The sequence below is a fragment of the Adiantum capillus-veneris genome, chromosome 17, assembly GCF_014529385.1.
Source record: "Adiantum capillus-veneris isolate H3 chromosome 17, ASM1452938v2, whole genome shotgun sequence".
NCBI classification, from domain to species: Eukaryota; Viridiplantae; Streptophyta; class Polypodiopsida; order Polypodiales; family Pteridaceae; genus Adiantum; species Adiantum capillus-veneris.
In genome coordinates this window covers 119,733,690-119,755,148 of record NC_140947.1, presented here as the reverse complement: position 1 = coordinate 119,755,148, position 21,459 = coordinate 119,733,690, and the positions used below count along the sequence as shown (strand labels likewise).

The following is a 21,459-nucleotide window of genomic DNA, read 5'->3' as shown; positions in this document are numbered from 1 at the left end:
CCATTGGCACCTTGAGTAGCTAGTATTAACACTTAACACCTAATTTGTAGCTAGAGAATCCATCTAGAAAATTGTAGGCCTCTTTACCAGCTACTTGTTCAAGCGCATGGTCAATTATATAGGCAAAGAATAATTATTGTTGGGCTCGTGACCTATTTGAAAATCATGCAAAGAGAAGTTTATCATTTTTCCTTACAACAACAATGGGAGATACCCACCTTGTATGTTCTATCTCAAAAATGAATTCTACCCTCTAATAATCTGTTCATTTCCTCTTTAATCTTCTTGAAAAAAGAACCACTATAGGTGTACGGTCATTGTTTCCTGGCCTAAACCCCTTCCTTGCATGGAATTGTGTGTTGGCAAATCAATGGATCCACGCACTTGAGGTCTTTGTAAGGCCATGTGTAACATTCAATGGCCTAATAACTTATGTGTAGCGGAAATTAGCATGAACATAGTGGGCATTTCATTAGAATAGATTCCTAATGAGAATTACAAGAGTGCTTGGATGGAGAGAGCAACAAAAAGCATAACACCTAGTTAGATAGCATCAACAATACTTTCAAAAGAGAGAGAAATTAAGCTATTGACAACAGTTGAGGACCGGATTTGCATGGAGCCGGTCCCCCCTCCAAAAGGCTTTGTATTATGGTTTCTCCCATCAAGAGAGACATTGTACAATACAATTCTTTGTGTTCCTTCAAGACTAGCTAGTGCAATGAAGATGGAAGCTTCATGCACTAAGCAAAACACTTAACAAACACAACTTGAATTATCCCCGTTCTCAGACCCAAGACCTCACACACCTTCGAAGATGGTGAGAGCTAGCAGGGTATGAGAGTAGATTGAGAGGAAGAAGGAGTATCTTACGAGAAAGATGTACATCTCCTCACATAATCACTCATATGTAGCATAGATTAGCTTAGTAATTAGCTTGGTAGAGGAGATGAGCATGCATTGAAGCTTGGCTCTTGGTTGGATTTGCATCCACATGCCAAGAGAGTGTTGTTGTAGGCTTCTATCTCACAAGCTTGGAGTAGGTGATGAGTTCTCCATTAAAGCTTGGGAAGAGATAGTCTTCTCTTTCTTCACACATGAGCTTGTGTGAGTGTGTGTGTGTGTGTGTGTGTGATAATGCCTTGCAAAAATCAGCCCCCTCTCTCTCTCTTGGGCGAGCCCTCTTGCTAATTGCTCTTGCTGAAGCCTCATTGGCCCTCCCCAAGTCAATCCAATTATAATTAAGCAGCATAAGTGAGAGCCTTCTGACATGTGTCCCCCTTTCCCCTTTTGTGAGAGCTTTAGGTAATTAAATAATTAAACTAAACTCTCATTGGACCCCTTTGCCTCCTGGCCAATAGGAATCAGGCAAGCCATTGGGCTCCTGAATGCTCATTGGACCCCTTGGGAGACTTCCCAATAGTCTTCTAGGAGACTTAATTCTCATTGGTTTCTTTTATTAAATGTTTTTAAATTAATTAAACTAGATTTACTCTAGCTTAATTCTCATTGGTCCACTTCAAGGATCTTCCAATAGGAATTGGGCACACCTTGTGCGCATCTGGCCTAGGGAGCTGACATTTGTCCCTAATTCCCTTTGTGAAAAGGGAGCCTGTGTGTGTGTGTGGCTTTCTCTCTCATCCCCTACCTTTAGGGCTCGCCCCCTCCCATGTAGGGATGTGCGAAGACTTTTAGGGCACACACAAAGCATCCAATTTTCCCTAGGGTTGACCTTTGGACACAACCTTTGAATTTTGGAACCTTAGCATTTTGGAAGTCTTAATGGGCTGAACCTTAGGGTCTTTTTAGCCCATTGTTGCACATGGTTATTTTGCAGATCCCCCCCCCCCCATTGGATCCCTATTTTCCCTCCTTTGGATCCCTACTGTGGCCGGTCTGCTAACTTAATTAATATTCTAGGTTTTTCTCCCCTGGCACTTTCCCACATTAAATGATCATTTTAATATGAGAAAATCATTTAAGAGAATTAGATATTGATTATTATGACATTACCTCTCTCTTGAAATCATAGTCGTCCTCGACTATGGTGTAGAGAAGATAAAGCATATTCATGAGTCCTTTTCTTAGCGGGTAGAGGATCCCTATGTTACCCTACGACATCATTCCACAATGGATGACTAGTCCATTTGGCGCTTGAGAGCCTGAGGCTGCCGCAAGCATGTCTGCACATTAGTCCTATCAGTCTTCCATAGCAGAGTGACAAGCTCTACTTGGTGTTTGGGAGACTTCGTCTCCGCAAACTTGATCTAAGCATGCATACTACTTCATTTTTGTGCACAAATAAAGAAAAAGAGAGTCTTATAAGACAAAAAATTTGTTCATTTTTAACATTTTGTACATTTGCTTACTCTTGGGAAGCATTGTAAGCATTGACAAGGTTTAGGCTATCCTTTAATTGTATGCCTTGCATCCATCTAGCATCTTCAAAAGGATAATTCTTAAACTTAATAAGATATCGTCGGATAGTCTTACCGCCTCTTAATACCTTGTCTTCATGTCGGAGAATGGATTCGGGCTGCAGCACCTCTTCTTGGTCCTCGATCTCCGGTGGGTCTTCAATAGTTGGTTCTTGAGGTGTCTCTCCTTTGTAAGGCTTTAATAGGCTCACATGAAAAGAATTGTGTATGAGCCAATGATTGTAGGCTCACATGAAGTAGGTCGATCCTTGTAGGTTATCAAATAGGTCTTCTACCCGTGGAACGGGAAACCTATTCTTGATAGTGATCCTATTTAGTGCCCTATAGTCGACACACATACGATATGTGCCGTCTTTCTTTTGCACTAATAGCACAGGTGAGCAAAATGGAGATGAGCTAGGCCTAACCATGCCCTTCTCAACTAACTCATGCACTTGCCGCATAATCTCCTCTTGTTGAGCTTGAGAAACTCTATAAGGAGGTTTGTTAGGCGGTGAACTTCCTGGAAGAAGTTCGATTGCATGGTCATCATTACCTCGTTTAGGAGGTAGCTCACAAGGGATGTCGTCAATAAAAACATCTTGAAACCCCTTGAGAAAATTGGATAACTCTAATTCCTTTTGGTTGCTTTGATTTTCTTTTGTTAAAGCATTAGGTTCATTTTGAGAATCTTTAACAAAAATCATGTACACGGAAATAGAGCTCTTTATTGACTTGTTGACAGCTGGTGTATGTACAATGGGGATGGTGTTACCCATTTCCTTAGCATCTATATACATGTCTTTTTCCCTGAACTTAAAGGAGATTCTCCTTTCAAGAAATTTAACATCGGCAGCCAGGCAGTCAAACCATGGTGCCCCTAGGATTACATCCTCATGCTTGAGAGGAGAGGTAAAGAAGTCCTCTTTGTCCACATAGCCTTGGACATGAAGCCTCAATTTCCCAATTAAGGGAGTGACTGAAGCTTCTTGCCCCTTGAAGGCACTGTCTGTGGGTAGGACATCTCCCATCTCATAGGATTGTATGCCTAGCTTGGTGGCTAACTCCATAGATATAAAATTGTGAGTAGAACCAGGGTCAAAGAGAATAAAAGCATCATGTTCTCTTACCTTTCCCCAAGCATGGCATAGAGGAGATCCTTTGTGGTGAGTTTGGTGAGTCTCCTCCTCTTGGATTTCAACCAAGGAAGCTCTAGGAGGATCTTGGCGGTTGTTCTTTTGGGGACAAGCGCGGTACGCATGCCCTTGTTCGCCGCACTTGAAACACCGGTTATCCTTACGATAACGCTCAAGCTCTTCAGCAGAGAGTTTATTCTTACCTTTGTAAACTCCCTTCTCTTTAGCTTTGTTGGAGTTTCCCTTAGGAGAATTTTGGACATTGTCCTTCCCCTTAGGCTCATTGGAACCCTTGTTTTCCGAGGGCTTATTATTTCTTTTTGCCCCCGTTTGGAAATTGATTCGAGAGGCCACCATAGTGTGGTGTATTACCGCCGATATGGTACGCGGCCTTTGGGAGTTGACATACTCCGCCATTTCTTCTGTTAAGCCAGCACAAAATTGTTGCTTTTGCTCTCCAAAATCCAACTTTTTGAAGACAGTGGCTTTGAGTTGTAAGTCCCAAAACTTGTCTACATAGTTGTGGATGGATTCATTGGGAGAGAGCTTTAAGCTTCGCCATTCGGTGAGTACTTTGTCTTTGGCATCGGTGGCCAAAAACTGCTTCATAATGGAGGCTCTTAAAGCCTTCCATGTTCGTGGAGCTTCACCGTTGGCTCGTAGGCTAGACCACCATTGTCTGGCGGACTTTTGAAAGTGCATAGCTACATGGCGTAGCTTAGAGGACTCCATGAAGGCCTCATCTCCAAACGCCGCATCGAATTGTTGGATAAAGGCCAAGACTTTGTCCGTAGCACCAAAGGTACCATCATAGGTAAGGAAAGAGATGCTCTTCCCTCCCTCTTTGAATTTCTTCATCTTGGACGACCTCTTCCATGCGGCATATGATTTCCTATGGCCTCTTCTTTTTGATGGTTCAAAGGTTGCACCATCACTTTCTTCATAAGGTGAAGAATTTGAAGAAGGTGGAGAAGAGGGTGACCTCTTTCTCGCCTTTTTCTTGTCTTGATCTTTGTCGTCTTCACCATAGCTTTCATAAGAGGAAGAGGATGAAGAAGATGGAGAAGAGGGTATCCTCTTTCTCTCCTTTTTCTTCTCTTGCTTTTTATCATCCCTCTTTGAATTGTGGTGAGGAGAAGAATACGATGGTCTTCGCCGTTTTGGTGGTGATGGAGAGCGTTTAGCCCGCCATCTTCGTGGAGCCATCTCCGCCGAGGTGGCGGGAGACTCGCTTCTTTCTCGTTCCTTCGGTGGAGGCTCTTGAGTTCTCCTTTGGGAAGGAGATGCATCATCAAGAAGTAAATTCTTGAGCCCTTCATAAGGATTCTCTTCTTCTTCCCGAATTGGAGAGAGACCTCTTTTGGGAGTCTCACAAGGAGGCTTCCTAGGTGTTCTCTCGTCATGGTGAATAGCTTGAAGAATCCCGTGAGCACGGAGCTGCCGTTGCACTTCACTTTGGAGAGATGGATTGCCCATGGCTTGTTGAAGCCTAGTAACAAGATAGTTAACAAGCATTGAAGCATCATTAGTAGCTTGCTCATGAGCAAAATCAAAGTTATCAACATTAATTTCACTCTCTTTACTATTGTCATCCATTCTAACAAACTTTAGGTGTACTTTGGCACTTCAAGCCCTAGTTGCTACTCCTCTTTATCCCTTTAGAAAAGCACTCAAGCTACTGTACCCACGGCTCGAATACCATTAATTGCAAGGAATAGAAGAGAGGGCCTTTCAACACCAAAACAGCACCGGCTCCTGTCAAGCTTCTAATAGCTCAATAGTGGTTAAGCCGTAGGCAAGCCCCGTAGGACTCCACTATAAAGACCATAGCTCTCGACGGTGATGCCCCGTTAACTGCACAAAGGTAGACGCACTGCAAGGCTGAAAAATCCCTATTCTACTTACTCACAGGCAATTAAAAATACCAACCATTTGTAGCTAGCTTGAGGACCTCCCTTCTTGAGCAAGAAAAGAGAAACCTTGAGCTCTGATACCAATGTAACATTTAATGGCATTTCATTAGAATAGATTCCTAATGAGAATTACAAGAGTGCTTGGGTGGAGAGAGCAACAAAAAGCATAACACCTAGTTAGATAGCATCAACAATACTTTCAAAAGAGAGAGAAATTAAGCTATTGACAACAGTTGAGGACCGGATTTGCATGGAGCCGGTCCCCCCTCCAAAAGGCTTTGTATTATGGTTTCTCCCATCAAGAGAGACATTGTACAATACAATTCTTTGTGTTCCTTCAAGACTAGCTAGTGCAATGAAGATGGAAACTTCACGCACTAAGCAAAACACTTAACAAACACAACTTGAATTATCCCCGTTCTCAAACGCAAGACCTCACACACCTTCGAAGATGGTGAGAGCTAGCAGGGTATGAGAGTATATTGAGAGGAAGAAGGAGTATCTTACGAGAAAGATGTACATCTCCTCACATAATCACTCATATTAGCATAGATTAGCTTAGTAATTAGCTTGGTAGAGGAGATGAGCATGCATTGAAGCTTGGATCTTGGTTGGATTTGCATCCACATGCCAAGAGAGTGTTGATGTAGGCTTCTATCTCACAAGCTTGGAGTAGGTGATGAGTTCTCCATTAAAGCTTGGGAAGAGATAGTCATCTCTTTCTTCACACATGAGCTTGTGTGAGTGTGTGTGTGTGATAATGCCTTGTAAAAATAAGTCCCCTCTCTCTCTTGGGAGAGCCCTCTTGCTAAATGCTCTTGCAAGCTCCCCATTGGTCCCCCCCAAGTCAAGCCAATCATTATTAAGCAGCATAAGTGATAGCCTTCTGACACGTGTCCCCCTTTCCCCTTTTGTGAGAGCTTTAGGTAATTAAATAATTAAACTAAACTCTCATTGGACCCCTTTGCCTCCTGGCCAATAGGAATCAGGCAAGCCATGAGGCTCCTGAATGCTCATTGGACCCCTTGGGAGACTGCCCAATAGTCTTCTAGGAGACTTAATTCTCATTGGTTTCTTTTATTAAATGTTTTTAAATTAATTAAACTAGATTTACTCTAGTCTAAATCTCATTGGTCCACCTCCAAGGCCATCCAATAGCAATTGGGCACACCTTGTGGGCATCTGGCCTAGGGAGCTGACATGTGTCCCTAATTCCCTTTTTGTAAAGGGAGCCTGTGTGTGTGTGTGTGTGTGTGGATTTCTCTCTCATCCCCTAGAAGAAGGGCTCGCCCCCTCCCATGTAGGGATGTGCGAAGACTTTTAGGGCACACACAAAGCATCCAATTTTCCCTAGGGTTGACCTTTGGACACAACCTTTGAATTTTGGAACCTTAGCATTTTGGAAGTCTTAATGGGCTGAACCTTAGGGTCTTTTTAGCCCATTGTTGCACATGGTTATTTTGCAGATGCCCCCCCCCCCCCCATTAGATCCCTATTTTCCCTCCTTTGGATCTCTACTGTGGCCGGTCTGCTAACTTAACCAATATTCTAGCTTTTTCTCCCCTGGCACTTCCCCACATTAAATGATCAGTTTAATATGAGAAAATCATTTAGGAGAATTAGATATTGATTATTATGACACGCCTAGGAGATTGTGTTCACATGATGCACTACTTTGTTAGTGAAGTAGTTCCTCTACTCATCCTTGAGTGGATAATAAACTAAGATATCAAGCCGGGATTCTTCTTTTGGTACTCCAAAAGTTTTGACTCTGTTCGCTGGGATCACCTCGGTGACCTTTTCCAAGAGCCTGTCGTTGATGGTTTGATTTGGAGTCGCCTGAAACAGTCAGGTCCAATTGGGTAGGCAGCAAGTAGAATAACTCTACCACCCTCAACTCTTCTCCCCAACGTATCTTCTCCAAATCGGTAGCCAGGCATCCTAGCTTCCGAGCGTTGATGTAGTAAACCCCACCTGCAAGTGTCCAATCAAGTCCCCATCCTCTATCGATGCGAGTGGAGTGTGGCGTATGAGCCTTCATCAGTATCTCCATGACATCTCGCCTGAATTGGTAAACTGGGGATCGTCAAGCTTGTTCGTAAATAAGCTCAAACACTTTGAACTTTTGATATTCTAGCACGGGGTCTTCGTGCAACACCAATGCAAGGAATTTGGATCAGCTACCTATATACTTTCAGTTCCTTTTAAATATTCAAACATTACAACTTTATTTCTCAGCCTAACCTAGGCTCTGATTTCAGGTGTGAGGTCCCCACCCCGCCGTATCAAACGGCGGATTTGATGGTGAACCTGGTGGCCACTAGATCTATAGCGGAAGCAAACAAAGTGGTTTAGGGTTCAACTAGCGGATGATCTCTCATCACAAAGTGAGTCGAGTTCGAGCCTACTAGTAATGAGATCTATCTCCACCTCGTAGGGGAAGCATACTTAAACTATCTAGCGATCCTAAGACCCACCTTCCAAGAGGAGAGAAACCTCGAGTGCCTTTTTCCCCATGTTTCAGAGGCACGTACACTTGAGACTTCGCCGCTCTAAGGGCAATGAATATTACTATTATCGATTTTAACACTATGGGGACACACAGTTCCCGACCAATCGGTACCACCCTTCTCATACGCATTGGCAACCTGAGCCAAGCCCCCACTTTCCACCCCCACACTCACACTTCCTTGTGTGTCCTAATTACTACCACAATAATTGTCAACATAAACATTCCTTGATTAAATTCCGAATCACAATGTTCGTTAAGACAACCCTTCAACCAGTATTGCAAAGCGGCACCAAGACAGTATTCTAGGAAAAATTCTACTCAAACTTATTCATTAAAATTCCAATGTTCTAGAGGTACAACATCCCCCCTCCAGCGAGAGTTTACTCCTCCCGTTGTCGCCTAGCTACCCATACAACTAGGTATGTCCACCGCATAGAAAGCACGACATGGACACTCCCACCGCATAGAAAGCAAGACGTGGGTTCCCACCGCATAGAAAGCAAGTCATGGGTATCCACCGTATAGAGAGCAAGTCGTGGATTCAAGAGCCCTTAACGAGGAACTCTGCCCCCTGTGATCAGTAGGGGGGTCAGGACTAATTCAACATTGGAAATAGAATGAACATGTCGAGCTAAATTTTCCCTAGCAGACATTCTATACTATTACAAACAGCATACCCATCAATCATTTCTTTCCTACTTTAGACTTTAATGTACAAATGAATTCAATGCCGAGGTTTTCGTCGGATTTCTCCAACATGTTTGGGGATATGTTCTTTCCTAGTTGAACGGGTGCAATGTTAACTTAAACAACTTGAATGAAATTGTGACCTACCTCTTCCATTTCTTCGTCAATGGCCCGTGAGATGGCTGGTACTTGTTCGTCCATGGGAGCTTTTCCCTTTCCATTCACATTGCTCGTTCCCGCCTCGCGGTCGTGGGCACTACCGAAGCAAGTTCTCTTAACCGGAGCCATTTTACTCACTACTTTAAATGATAAACTTGAAGAAAAGAGCTAAAATCCAAGAGCATCATAACAAAACAATTGGCAGATTAGAATCATTAATGAATCCTCCTTATGCGAGAGATTAGATTTTTCCTTGGAGACCTAGCAATTTTATGGATAATTCTTTACTTTCCCTATGGGAACTGGCTCTAAAGTTAATCACTTGGCTTAGATGATTAAGAAATTTAGATTTTTACTGATTGATTTACAAGAGAGATGAAGTAAGCAAGCTCAATCACTTTCCTAGTGTGATTTGAAGATGCAGAATTACCGCAGGCATGTGTGATAGAAAATTCTCTTCTATTTGGCCTAATGAGGGTTTAATTTTAGCTTTAATCACATCTTAATGTGAGAGAAGATTGAGTTTAATTTAATTACAATACTATTGAATGGTAAAAGAATGAATTTCATCAAATCTACATTATTAACGGCTGACAATTTATTAACTATGCTGCCTAGAGAGAGAATCTTTCCTAATCATGTATTAATCATCGATTAAGAATGATGAATGGCTGCATAAATTAGCTAATTGAATGATGATTATGTAATGGAGAATAGCTATGTAAACTTAGAGAGCAGCTATTGGGAATTATCGCTAAAAGTAGGCACAGTAGACGAAGAATTTGGGAGAATAATGATGAGAATTAAGAACAACCGGAATTAAACCATAATTACCGTGATTAGGGGCTGAGAATCCTCTGATTTTTCTGATCCAATGAATCCTTAAGATGAGAATTTCGGCAGCACCTCCCTCCTTGCTTCTCCTTCAAAAACTGTGTGTGTATCGGCAGCACCTCCCCAAGGTGTGTGTAGGTGTGTGTGTGTGTGTGTGTGTGTGTGTGTGTGTGTCTACTGGGTGTGTGTGAGAGCATGTGTGTGTGTGTGTGTGTGTGTGTGTGTTTAAATAGGCCTCCTCACGCTGAAAATCGACCCTGCTTGCTTTATGCATCTAGGAGCTACTCCAGTTAAGCATGGCAAGTCCAGTCTCCTACCCACCAAGTGTCCAGTTAGCTTGGTTAACTGGCTCTCACACTTAGTTGCAAGCTTGGAAACTCTCCCAAGACTCCCACAAGGACAAAAGGCGCCCCCTAGCTGCTAAAGCTGACCTGGAGTGGCTTGGAGCGTGCTCCCACACAGCCTCGAGCCCCGGTGTCTCCCTGGGCAATTTTGGGAAATTTTGGTTTTAGGCTAAAACGGGATTTGATGAAGGAATTTGATGCCGAAAATTGCTATACCGAGCCCTAACTAAGGCGTATTGGTCCGAGTACCTGCCATATTTAGCAGCCCCCGGGGTCCGAAAAATGCATTTTTTCAAATTCGGGGTACGGGTGCAGTTTTTCGAGACGGTCAAAACTAGACAGGTCAGGTGACCAAAAACTTTCTATTTTTGGAAATTTTTTACAAAAATTATTTTAATTCACATTTTGAAGCTTTTAAACATTCTAAACATCATGGCACTGACAAAATTCGGAAAACTGCTAAAAATAGTAACTTTTTCCATTATATTCATTTCATGGTACAATGGTGCTCTTTTGGGTCGGGTCAGAGACCTTACACGTTGTGAGCGGGATGAAAACACACACAGCGCCTCTATAACGACCCGACACACACTCTTGGGAAGATACACACACACACACTATGGGGCACCACTCGGCTTACACAACACACCTGGCCGAGACAGGGAACACACCTATGGAGTGAGAGGAGAGAGACTATCCACTTGCCCACTCCACACACAGACCCACACACACACACCCAAAAAACTCAGCTCAAAAGAGGAGAATTTTTGATGTTTAGATACAAATGAGCTTGGGCCAACACCAATGGGGCAAATAGCTCACACAATATCGGTAAAATAAGCCAGATACAATCACAAATTGGAGAAGAAGCTTCATTCATAGGAGAAACTTACACAGAAAAACAGCAGGAAAAGAGTGAGGAATTTGGCAAAATGGACAGCGCCATCGCGTCCGGAACGGCCCAAAACCCCAGTCTACAATGTCAAAGTGCTCAAATCCGACCTCGGATGAGCAGTTTACGGCCAAAATAGGCTCCAAAATGAGCAAAAACACAGTTGCGGCTGCTCCTCCTCTCTTCTCCACGTTTTTTCTGGTCTTCTCTCTATTTTTTCAGTTCCCACACTTAGCTTTATTAGTTGGGCACCCTTGGCCTTTTAGATGACCTCAAACGGATCCCGAACAGGCCAAAAACTGACCTCGCAGTGCATAGTTGTCACCTTTTTGCATCATCCGCACACCTGGCACTCATTTCTTTTCAATAATGCGTCTCGCAACCACGTGAAGTGGCCCCAAAAATTGGTCCTAATGATGACCTTTCTGCATAACTCTCACAAGAAAACACCCACGTTGTGTCCGTCCTCATCCGCGTGCAAATATTGACCCCGTTCGCCCTCCTGACGCCACTAGATGCCATCTGACGCACCTGCTTACCTCATGTCGTCGGCCCGCGGATAGCTTCCTCGAGAAGTTTTATGCACTACCAACTCCTCATTATTATAGAAAAAACACACTGGTACTAGTAATAGTGAAAATCGATGCACTATGTACACACTGTCCTACCTGTACACATGTGGGCCCCACATAACCACCTAGCTCTAGAAAATGGGCAATCCTTTATTTGATGCACCATGCATGTGTATGAACATATGCGCAATCCCTTGCTCAAAAAAACTCCTAACATAATTTGCCCATCCCTCAGCCTGCTAGATCATTCATGATCAGTAGCAGCAAAGAGAGATATGAGACTCGCCGCATCACAGGTCTCCTCATCCCTCACCAACACTGCTTTATCCACAGACAGCTCATCTTGCTCCACCATCATCAATCTAGCATGATACAATTTAGGACGCAATCCATTTACCCTTGACTTATGTAGAACACCATCCAGGTTAGCCAGCTGATATGTGCCATTTGGAAAACACTCCACTACCTTGAAAGGGCCTTCCCACTTAATTTGAAACTTCTTTTGGAAGGTGTTGTCCAGCTTACTGTTGTAGCGCAAAACCAAGTCATGTTTCTTGATACCCTTACTTTTGACCTTTTCATTTATCTTTGCCAAAGCCTTATCCTGCATCTGCCCATAATGCTCCAATGCGCTCATCCTATCCAACTGGACCTCTTGTAACTGCAAGAGCCTCTCTTTGAATGCATCACTAGGCGGCCCAAGCAACTTCTCTAACATCTTGACTGCACGAAACTCTACCTCCACAGGCAATAGTGCTTCCTTTCCATACACCAAATGAAATGGAGTAAACCCTGTACCTGTCTTCACCGAAGTACGATAAGCCCATAATGCACTAGGAAATTCCAAATCCCAATTCTTTCCTTGGTGCTCTGTCACTTTAGAAAGAATTTGTACCAACTCACCATTGAATCTTTCATTTAAGCCATTACACTGCGGGTAATAAGGAGTGGTATGCTGGTGCCTAATCTTCATCTTTGTGCATAAGAAGTCTAGCAGTTTAGCTCTAAATCCTGGCCCCTTATCTGAAAGTAACTCTAATGGCACCCCAAACTTGCAACATATTTCATCATACACAAATTTTTCCACATCCTTTGCAGTGATCTGTTTTACTGCTATAGCCTCTGCCCATCTAGAGAGATAGTCCACTGCCGTCAAGATATAGCTTTTGCCCCTGCTTGTGATAGGTAACGGGCCTATTGCATCAATCCCCCACTTTTCAAACACATCAAACGCCATAATGGTTTTTCGTAGCTCTGGCTTCAACACTCTCTTCCCAAATGCTTGACACCTATTGCAAGACCTACACCAATGGTGAACATCCTTGTGCAAACTAGGCCATACATACCCCTCTTGCAAAATCTTATGCAAGGTGATCTTTAGAGCAAAATGGCCACCACATGCGCCTTCATGATTCTCTTCCAACACTCTGTAAAGCTCCTCCCGCCAAGGTACACGTCTCAACACGAGATCAGCCCCTTTCATGTATAAGGCATCACCAATCAATTTGTACTTGTATGCTCTACGCACAAAGCCATACTTCTTAGACTTCTGAATCTCCTTTGGAATGATTTCTGTTAGCAAAAACTCCTCTTCTTGAACCAAACTTTCCCGACCATGGTAAAGAGGTAAGTTGGTCCTCAACACAAATAGCTCCCCAATCATGCCTTAAGCTGCTTCATGTGCCTCCCCATTTAGAGCACGTTCAATGTGTCTGATGCTCCATGCTTCAAACTTTTTTAACAGGCCTTTAATTCTGAAACACATTTCCTTCAATGAGCTATTCTTGCTCTTCCACACACCCAACACTTGTTTCACCACTAACAAGGCATCACCTTTTATGCTCAACCTTTGAACCCCATGCTTCAAACAAATGTGTAATCCGGCTTCCAGAGTAGCATATTCAGCCTCATTGTTACTATGAGCATCCAATTTGAACCCTCTCTTGCATACTAGCTTCCCCTCTGGATCATAAAGTGCTATATCCCCTGAAGCTGCATCATGGCTCTTTCTGTAAGAACCATCAAAGAACAACACATGTGCATTGCTGATCTGTGGCACTTCTTCAACTACCTTTCTCACCACCTCTTCCTTAACAGTAAGGGGATTCTCCTTGTAGGTCAACAAATCAGCTAGGGTATCCCTTGTACTATCGTCCACTAGAAAAGAGAACTCAAACTCTTGCAGCTCAATTACCCATTTCTTCACCACATTTGACATGTTAGTACCATTAATTAACTGTGGCAAAAAGGCATAACTCGTCAAGAAAACAAAAGGCCGTGGTAGCAAGTAATGACGAAATCGTCGACAAGAAAATATTACACTGGCCATCACTAGATCTACTTCCGAGAACTTTCTCTCCGCTACCAACTTCACTCGGCTTGCACAATACACTGGCCTCATATAATGGCTGCCCTTCCCCTTTTGCAATAGCATGGCTCCAATGGCATCATCCCCTACTGATGGATTTACATAAAACACTTTCTCCCAATCAGGAGCCTGCATGGCTGACAACCCCCCTAACACCTCTTTCACCTCTTGAAACACTTCTTCCTACTTGTCATCCCATTGCAATGGATCATGCTTTGCCACTTGTTGTAATGGATAAAGAATCTGAGAAGACAATGGAATAAACCTTGCCATGTACTTCACTTTGTGTAGAAAGGTTGCCAATTGCTTCGTACTCGTAGGTGATGGAAGAAGAATAATAGACTTAACCTTGTCTGGATCAGCCTCAATGCCATTTTCTGACACCATGTGGCCCAATAACTTCACCCTTGGCTATGCTAGATGACATTTCTTTGGATTTAGTTGTCCTCCACATTCATCATATCGAGCCAATACCATCTGCAGCTTCTCATGGTGTTCAGCCCTACTGCTATAAACACAAAAGTCATCCATAAAAGCTTTAACACAACTACCAATGAATGGTTCCAACACCCAATTCGCTCTCTCTTGATAGAAGGAAGGTCCATTTGACAACCCAAATGGCAATACTGTGTAGCAATAACAGCCCCATGGCGTAATAAAAGTGGTCTTTGTGTGGTCTTTAAGAGCAATCTTCAATTGAAAATAGCCTGAAAAACCATCACACACACACTGTACCTCTCATAACCTGCCACTGAATCCAAGATCTGATCGATGAATGGAAGAGGATATGGGTTCTTCTTAGTGGCTGCGTTTAAGGGCTTAAAATCTACACAAATCCTCCACTTCCCATCCTTCTTTGGACTAACTACTACTGGACTCACCAATTCTGTGGTCTCCACAGGGACTATGAACCCTGCCTTCAACAACTTGTCCACCTCTTCTCGCAAGGCTTCCATTTGCTCTTGACCCATCCTTCTTAGCCTTTGCCACACTGGCTTAGCACCTTCGTTCAGCTCTATATGCATCTCTTCGCCCTTGAACCCTCTGATCTCATCATATGAAATAATGAACAAATCAAGAAAACTAGCCAGCATGTGCAAATATATATCCTTCTCCATAGCTGAGAGGTCTCCACTGATCATTTGTGTCATCAATTCCTGCTTCTTTGACAACTCAACCTTGGTTTGCATCAGCCCTTCAATCACTTCATAAGGCCCTTCACTTTCATCTTCAACCTCATTTGCAAATGCAACTAAACCAAACTCCTGTATTTTTTTGTCCATAAAAAGAAATGCAACATCAGCATCCTCATCACTGCTGGTAGTGCTATCACTGTCCTTATCTGTCACCGTGGAAGAGTCTTCATCACTAGAATCATCCTCATCTTCATAAAGATCCTCTAATCGTTTCCTTGTGTCCATATTATAAAGCTTCTTGGTACCTGTCTTTCCATAGAGGCTAATCGTACCATGTCGCCAATCTTGAACAGCTCCCACTGCACGTAACCATGGTCTGCCCAGTATAATAGGATATGCTCCCAACCCTGCTGGCATCACATGAAAATCAACCACTGCCTTTGCATCATATGCCTCCACTTCTAAGCTCTTTACAACACCCAAGCATTTTACTTTTTGATGGTTTGCCAATCTGATCCGAAAACCTGACACCCCAGCCACTGTGAGACCCATCTTCTCAACGCATGAGCGTGTTATGACACATATTTGGGCTCCGCCATCCACATAACCTTGTCCCAAATTTTTCCTTTTATGCCACACATCTACTATTGGACAAATGTCTGGTAGCTCATCCATTGCCAACACCTTTACTGAACCTCTCTCTGGCTCTTTCTCCATTGGGTTAACCATCCTCTTCCACTGTCACTTTAGCTTAGGCACCATCTCTATAAGTTGCCCAAAAGTAACATCTGCCTTCCTGCTCGTCAGATCCTCCTTCAAGTCATAGCTTAATTGCCCATCCCCTAGTGGAAAATATGAAACATGAAACTTTCGACGAGCTCTCCTTTTCCTCTTGGCCTTGACATCCTCGCCTTCATGGCTCTTTCCTTTCTTCTTACTAGGACCTGGGGCACTTCTTCCTTCCTTATCCTCTATGGTCCTCTTCCCAATAGGCATCACTAATGTATCCTCTAGCTTTGATGCCTTCTCCAAGGTGACTACACTTAGCACTTTTGTCTTTCCCTTTTCCTCCTGGGTCAGTCCATTGGTTCCTTTGTCTCCCTTAATTTTGATGCCATAATCATTTGACCTAGTTAGCACCTGTCTTGGCAATGGATACATGTCTCCCCCCATCCTTGGTGACTTATCACATTGCGGGCTGATGTGACCCAACTCTCCACAATTATAACATGTGGGCGACTGCCTCCAAAACCTACCATTGCTTTGTCCAACACCATTCCTAGGCCTTTCTTCACCTCCTGGCTGATTTGCAAACCTCCCTCGACCTCGATTATTTCCCACTTGACCTAGCATGTTTAGGTTGAGATTCTTCATCAAATCTACCATTTGCCTCATGTCTTGCCTTAGCCCATCATCTTGCACTGCTGTAGTGACCACTGCTGGCATAACCTGAGTAGTAATAGGAACCACTGGTTCGTGATGAACCCCTGACATGCAACCTTGTAAAGACTCTATAGGCTGAAATTCAGACCTCATGGGCAAAGACTCCACCCCTAACTGGCTCATTTTCCTCAACTTCCACTCTTTGTTCCTTGCTACCTCTAGTGCATCTTCATATGTCCTAGGCTTCTTTAGCTCCACTCTCCAACGTATATTCTCCCAAAGACCAGCCAAGAACCTGTCCTTCTTCATCATGTCAGGCGGGGGTACCTGTGGTGCTAAGGCCTTGCACGTTCGCTCCCATGCCAATGAAAACTTACGTATGTACGCATCTACTAGCTCACCTTCCTTTTGCACCAAAGCCTGTACTTCTTGCCACATTTTGTCAGGATCTTCTATCTTCACAAACTCCACTTCCAACCCATGTCGTAGATTGTCCCAAATCAACCTTACAGGTGGATCAGCCACACGCAACTCCTCTTCAAATGCTTTAGACCAAACTCGTGCATCACTCTTCAAACAAATTTGGAGACGATGTAACATCTGCGCAAGGTCATGAATCTGGTTGCTAATGCAGGCAACCTCCATCTTTTCCAAAAATTCTTCCACATCTTCATCACTTCTTCCATGAAACTCCGGATAAGAGAAAGCCATGGCTACCCAAGTTTCAATGCTTTGAGAACCCCTTTGAACACACGTGCAAGAACCCAAAACTTTTGACTGACTCAATTCCCAGAAACTTCAATGGAGCTCAACTTGAGATAAGGACAAACACGTGCACATCAAATGAGTTTTCATAGTTAATCATCGGAATTACAACAGGCAAAGGACATTCCAAGATCTCTCGTAATCTTCTTGGCCCGAACATAAAGACTATGCGCTGCTGGAAAAAAATCTTCCTTGAAACATGAACATTTATCTGGATTCTTTGAGTTAGATGAAATGGAGTGAATTGAGGGCCATTTTGATCATCCATTAAATCCAACCATGAAGCTCCCAAGAAGGCACACCTGACTTAACCTCTAATTTTGCCAAAATTTCAGTAGCATAACAGCATAAATGGCTCAAAAGACCAAAAAACCAGCCATCATAACTTGGAAAGTTTTTGGCAGAGTTTCCCCAGAAATAGAGTAGTAGGAACCCAAAATATAGACTGTATATGTATACATAAACTGTCAACAATAGAACCCGAGCATCAAATAGGAATCACTAGTACATAGCCTATGACGAGGTCACGAAAAGGTGCTCCAGCTACCTGTATCACCGAAAGGATCTCCACATTTGAGAATCCCCCAGCTCAATAAAACCTCATGCTATCGACCCTCACACGAAGGCTAATGCAAATCGCGTATAGTCAAGTCTCAGAAATGACTATCTTCTAGACCAAGTCTCAGAAATGGCTGGGACTGCCAAATAAAACCAAGTATGGCTCCACAAAGGCGTACAATAGCAGTTTCCACAAGTAACGTACAATCCAGCAGACAATGCGCTCAAACAGGCGCTAAATGATGCATACCCACAACAACTGCAAGTGACACCACTGCTAGTATATCACTGTACTCCAGCTACCTGTACCTGTGTGAATCACCTGTACCTGTACCTGTACATGTCCCTGTAACCTGTAACCTGTAATCTGCAACCTGCAACTTGTAATCCCGAATCACGAAGCTTGAAGCTCGAAGCAGAAGGTACTCGAAGAAGATCCTCCGTGGGGGCACCAAAAGAATGTGAGCGGGATGAAAACACACACAGCGCCTCTATAACAACCCGACACACACTCTTGGGAAGATACACACACACACACACTATGGGGCACCACTCGGCTTACACAACACACCTGGCCGAGACAGGGAACACACCTATGGAGTGAGAGGAGAGAGACTATCCACTTGCCCACTCCACACACAGACACACACACACACACACACCCAAAAAACTCAGCTCAAAAAAGGAGAATTTCTGATGTTTAGATACAAATGAGCTTGGGCCAACACCAATGGGGCAAATAGCTCACACAATATGGGTAAAATAAGCCCGATACAATCACAAATTGGAGAAGAAGCTTCATTCATAGGAGAAACTTACACAGAAAAACAGCAGGAAAAGAGTGGGGAATTTGGCAAAATGGACAGCGCCATCGCGTCCGGAACGGACCAAAACCCCAGTCTACAATGTCAAAGTGCTCAAATCCGACCTCGGATGAGCAGTTTACGGCCAAAATAGGCTCCAAAATGAGCAAAAACACAGTTGCGGCTGCTCCTCCTCTCTTCTCCACGTTTTTTCTAGTCTTCTCTCTGTTTTTTCAGTTCCCACACTTAGCTTTATTAGTTGGGCACCCTTGGCCTTTTAGATGACCTCAAACAGACCCCGAACAGGCCAAAAACTGACCTCGCAGTGCATAGTTGTCACCTTTTTGCATCATCCGCACACCTGGCACTCATTTCTTTTCAATAATGCGTCTCGCAACCACGTGAAGTGGCCCCAAAAAGTGGTCCTAATGATGACCTTTGTGCATAACTCTCACAAGAAAACACCCACGTTGTGTCCGTCCTCATCCGCGTGCAAATATTGACCCCGTTCGCCCTCCTGACGCCACTAGATGCCATCTGACGCACCTCCTTACCTCATGTCGTCGGCCCGCGGATAGCTTCCTCGAGAAGTTTTACGCACTACCAACTCCTCATTATTATAGAAAAAACACACTGGTACTAGTAATAGTGAAAATCGATGCACTATGTACACACTGTCCTACCTGTACACATGTGGGCCCCACATAACCACCTAGCTCTAGAAAATGGGCAATCCTTTATTTGATGCACCATGCATGTGTATGAACATATGCGCAATCCCTTGCTCACAAAAACTCCTGACAACGTGACATGGTTAATTCCATACTTCACAACAATAGGATTCTTGCTTTCAATTGTCTTCCCCTTGGCTTTTGCCTGAGCCTTCTTCAAAAGGCGCTCTTTCTTGGTAGCTTTGTCATCTGGCCTGTACTTGATAAGCATCTTGAAGAGGCTAGATGCCATGTTCTTATCCAGAGTCTTGGTAAACTGGTTCAAAGCAGGCGGAGCTTTAAGCCACTGATTCAAGATCCTCCTTTGCCTTTGAAGGCGAACATACTTAGGCCACTTGAAAAATATGTGCAGGTCCTTCTTTGGATATAATGCTCCTCCTATGCCAAACTGTTCTGGCCTCTTCTCAAACCAAGAATTCTGCACCTTCTCTAGGGTCTTTTTCTTTTCCGCTGTTGCACGTACCGGAAACTTTGTCCCCGCCATGGCGAACGCTTACAGTGAGACTCCAGCCGATGGATGAGTGCTTAACCCCTCTTGGTCCTACAGATGCTTGTACGAGTCACGACTAAGACTCTCTCTCTCTCTCTCTCTCTCTCTCTCTCTCTCTCTCTCTCTCTCTCTCTCTCTCTCTCTCTCTCTCTCTCTCTCTCTCTCTAGAGAGAGAGAGAGATAAAGGAGCAGTGTTCGAGAAAAAACATTTTCCTAGTCATACAAAATGCCTTTCCTTGAATTTGCCAAGAGGAAAATTTAGAAAATTAGGTTACTTTCTTAGGTTTTTACACTATTTTTCTCTATTTTGGAGTGGAATTTCTCATTTTTCCCTTGCACTCAACCGGCATTTTGGAAATTGAAAACGGCATGATATTAAGCTGAGACACATTTTTCCTGAACACTGGAAAGGAGAAGTGAGGGTTTTTCTATTGATGCAATCAGGCTGTTGGTGATGAAGACGACAAGGGGCAGAACGAGTAAACGTCAAAGTGGAGCAGAAAAGTTTAAGATGACTATAATTCTCAAGTAATTAAGCCAGCGGCTTCGGTGCAACTAGCTGGTTGCACTTTTAGCAGAGTGTGTGACACTAGTGCAAGTCATGGTATGATGAGCCTTTGGCTTTAGTCACACTCCTTGTCGAGCTCTGTTGATAACCTGTTTGAAAATTTATGAGGCAAGCATTTCGGAATGATCTGCAGACAAATAGAAACATCTCTCATAATCGATTCATCGCAGAATATGGTGTCCGCAAGAGTCGGTTAATGTGACGTAGCTCCAAGGAGATGTAGCAGCATTGCAGCAGAAGTGAAGTAATAAATCATGCAGGTGCAAGTAGGAAGCGAGAGCTAATTGACCATCCGATATTGCGAAGAATCAGGAGGCATGAACAGCAGCTTGCACTACTATGATATGATTCCTGCATACGCCAATATTTCAGTTGACTACAAGTAGTAGTACTAGCACCAGCGTACAACATTCGAAGAGCATAATAATTTATTGCTTATTAGATATGATGTTGATGAGTGCACTGCAAAATTGCAAAAAACTTTCTCCTTTGCTATATGCTATTGCATCTGATGCCTTGCTATATGCTATCGCTCCTGTGCCCACTTTCTCATTTGCTATATGCTATCGCATCTGATGCCTTGGATTGGCTTGTTAAAGATTTTATGCAGTAGGGCAAACTCACTGCCATAGACGTACCTGGCTCTATGAAGCAAATGTGCCTCCAAAAGTTTGTTGATCATACCAATTCAATTGTGAGGAATGATGTACATGAAATGGAGAATTATAGGGCTTGTCTCAATGTCTTGCAAGTGGCTCAATTATTAACCATGCTAAAAGTCTGGTTTGATGGGGCTTTCTGCTTTGTCTAAGCCAGTTTGCACCAGAAGACTTAAACTGCTGCGTTGGGGAAAAAAACATGCCCATGCTGCCTGTTGACTAGGGTTTTAGGTCAAGCCATTATCTGATAGTTTATAGTTTAGCTTCTTTTTGATATGTCATATCCGTACGACAAGCTAGTAATCAGCATTGATGGAGTCATGCTGTAAATATTGACTTTCTAGCAAGACAATTTGAATGATTGGAAGATCCAGACCAATTAAAATTGTGAGTGGAGGTCTGAATACTAAAATAGTTAATAGGAGTTTTGATTATGACTTGAAAAGTAATGGTGTTCCAAGGATCCTCTATCCTATTGATGTGTCATATCTGTATGACAGGCTAGTCATCAGCATTGATGGAGTCATGTTGT

General features: G+C 43.4%; 1 pseudogene; it reads right to left on the bottom strand.

The window, feature by feature from the left end:
• LOC147437973 (large ribosomal subunit protein eL8y-like) overlaps positions 1-19,694 on the bottom strand; it is a 39,170-nt pseudogene extending 19,476 nt beyond the window's left edge.
• Positions 19,695-21,459: the final 1,765 nt, after the last annotated feature.